Source organism: Equus quagga, chromosome 10 (genome assembly GCF_021613505.1).
Source record: "Equus quagga isolate Etosha38 chromosome 10, UCLA_HA_Equagga_1.0, whole genome shotgun sequence".
Lineage (NCBI taxonomy): Eukaryota > Metazoa > Chordata > Mammalia > Perissodactyla > Equidae > Equus > Equus quagga.
The window spans coordinates 104,657,523-104,660,717 of NC_060276.1; positions in this window are offsets into that span (position 1 = coordinate 104,657,523).

The following is a 3,195-nucleotide window of genomic DNA, read 5'->3' on the forward strand; positions in this document are numbered from 1 at the left end:
GGCGGCGGCGGCGGCGGCGGCGGCGGTGGTGGCGCCCGCGGCGGCGACGGCGGCGGCGGCGGCGGCGGCGGAGGCGAGACCCGGAGCTCTCCCGAAGCCGCGGCACCACCATCGGGGAGTTCCGCGCCGCGCCTCGGGAGGGTCCCCTCGGGCGGGAGACACGCCCTCCTGCCCGCAGCCGCGCCGGCCTGGAGAGCCCCCCAGCTTGGCGGCCTCCGCGCCGCCCCCACCCCCCCCCACCCCGTGCGCCCTCCCCACCCCCCGCCGCCTCCCCGCCCGAGGGGCTCCGCGCGGCGGGGCCGTGTCCCGGCTCAGCGCAGGAGGGGCCCGGGGCAGCCCCCGCGGCGCGTCATGACCCCACTCACCCGACCCCCAAGGCCAACGACGGGGTGGCGCGGGGAGCGGCGGCGGCGCTATCGCGGGGAGACTCTGCGCGCCAGCCTAAGAACACGAGGACGGAGAATTCCAGGCTACACCCAGTCCCCTCCCCTCCCCGCGCTCCCCTCCCCCGGCCCGGCCCGCCGCGCACGCCCTCCCCTCCCCTGTCCTCCTCTGGGGAGACCCAGAGATGAATAAAGAAATGGTCCCGATTTTCCAAACAAAAAGTAAAGAGTTCTCCCTGGGGGCGTCGGGCAGACCCGTTCAGAGCCGAGTCCCCCCAGAGGCGGAAAGGAGGACGCTGAAGACTGCGTGCGCCCCGGCTCTCGCCAGGCTCAGGTGGTGGCGCGCACTGGCTGGTGCGGAGAGGGGGTGGGGAGCGAAGACGCTCGAACGTGGAAATCACGCCTCCTCTCAAGTAAGAGCCATTTAAAACATCCCCAACACTGCAGCTTCCGCGGGACCACGGGGTCTGGGTGTGCGTCTGGGGCACATCCACCCAAAAGGCGTCTGTGAAGAATCTTTCTTCTCGCCCTCATTTACGGTCGCTCCAGAGTGGAGTGAGGTTCAGCAGTTCTGCTGCGTGCCCCTCAACCTCCCCACCCCGTCCTCCAGTAATAAAAGTGCTGATACTGATGGTTAGTAGGTGAAGCCGCGAGTCACCAGGGCTCTGGTGCTCCCAGACTTTCGGCTCTCCGCCCTGCCTCCTCCTCCTCCCTCTATCGTCACAGGCGGGTCTGGGGGACCTGGTGCAGCGAGGCTGAAGCGGGCGCCCCTGCGGGTGTAGAGTGTTTGTCAACAGCTGGTCAGGCAGTCAGTAGCTGTTACTTCCCTTCTCTCCTCCACTCCATCCTCTCCTCAAATGCGCAAGTGAGGGAGTGGGGGACACCTTATCTCACACCCGGAGAGATACTGGTCTCCCAGCGTGCCGAGCCGCAGGGGGCGCGGGGGAGCCCAGGGGGCGCCGACGGCTCGGTAAAGTTGGGCGTGTGCGTGTGCGCGCCAGCCGTAAGCTAGCAGGCAGCCACTGTGGTTCCCCTAGCACTCCCCCTCCAGAGAATTCCCCGAGAAGGCGGGCGCCGGCTTCGGGCCCGGGATAGATCTGCGGCGGCGGCGGGAACAGCCACGCACAGGTACAATTTAGCGCGTTTCATTGCGCGCTCCAAGCTTCGGGGTCGATCCATTGCAACGCCGACGGAGCCGAATCTCATAGTCTGGGCCACTGAGGTGCTCTGTCCGGCCAGGGGGCTGAGAACCGGGGCGCGGCGAGGGGTCCCCAGGCTTCGTGCTCCGAGAGCTCGGCCTTCCCACCACGCCTCCAGTCGGTCCTGCTTGGCCTCCTAGCGCCAAGGGTCAAGAGAGAGGCGGCGGTGACTGGAGGCGCGGTCCCAGGAGTGTGGCCCGCACTACTGAGCATGGACATGCATATTAATCAAAGCTAAAGGAAGACGGAATAGGCAAGGGAGGAAGAGGAAGAGGAAGAGGAGGGGGAGGAGGAAGAAAGAGGAAGAGAAGAGAGAGGAAGAGGAAGAGGAAGATGGGCGGGAGACCGAGACTCAGGGAGGTGTTTCCCTAACGTTCCCATCCCAGACTCCCCACTGCCAAGAGGCCCTCCACTTCTCAAAGTGAACTTGGGAACTTGCATGTTAGAAACAGGAAGTCGTGGGCTGGGAAATCCTCCTCTTTTGGTTTCTCTCCTCCCTTCCCCCACACCAGACCCTCCTTCTTATATTCTCTGAGCAACGCCTGCAACTGCTGCGCTGCACCCCCCCCCCCCCCCCGTCCCCCGCCCCAGGGGCGCATCCGCTCTGCTCTGCCTAGGTCTTTCTACCCATCCGTACTCTCGTCCACTTTCTGTGCTCACCCTCGATATTCTCCATACCGCTCTCTGTTTCCAAAGGCTCTCCCTGTTTCACCAGCAGCTTCTAGTCGACACCTCCTAGCCCCCCTAGTATTGCCATTCCCAGGGGGACATATTGGGAGGGGCTAGAAATTCCCTTGCAACACTCCACTTGTGCCCTTCCCCCAGTATCTTAATTTCTGCTCTCGGAGACGCTGCTGCTCTGCAGCGGTTTGCTGATTCACGATGATCGTGGAGGGAAAAGCCTCATTGACTTGTGCCCCTGCAAGCGGTGAGGCGAGCGCGAGTGGCTGCGAGGGCACACGCTTTGGGAAACCACCCACCACTGCGCAGCGGAGGTGCTAAATGGCAGGGTGGATGCCCTGCGTGGCTCTCAGCCGGAGCAGACAGAAAGACGGAAAGGGCCGAGGCGGGTGTGTGTGAGTGTGTGTGTGTGTGTGAGCGTGTGCGCGCGCGGTGGCAGTGGGAAATACTGCGAGCTCAGTTCTTTGCTGCTGAGCCGGCGGCAGCTGGTGGGTGGGCACCTCTCAGGAGGCCCAAAGTCAGTCCCTGAGCGAGGAGCCAACAGAGATGTTTCATGTGCCCTGATGACAGCGCAGCGAAAGAAGTAAGAGAAGGGTAACCAGCCGACAGGTCTCCTTGGGAACCTTTAACATTTTGGCGAAGCTCTTTTTATTATGAAGTCTTTGTCCCTCTGAATGGTTCCCTCCTCACCTTGGTTTGCTCTCATCCCTAGAATTTCCAGCCTTTTAATGTAATCCCTCAAGCAGGCTGAAGAGCAGGCTCCCCTCTCTCAGTGCCTGGGCTGAATCTTAGAGTGAGAGAAACCGAGCACTGCTCAGCTTGCCAGGGTGAGACTGTTGTCCTCCCACACGGAAAGGGCCTTTCCTTTGAGACCAAGGCATTTGCTTCTAGTCCTCCCAACTCTATTCCTAATTGTCCTTATGTATATTTGT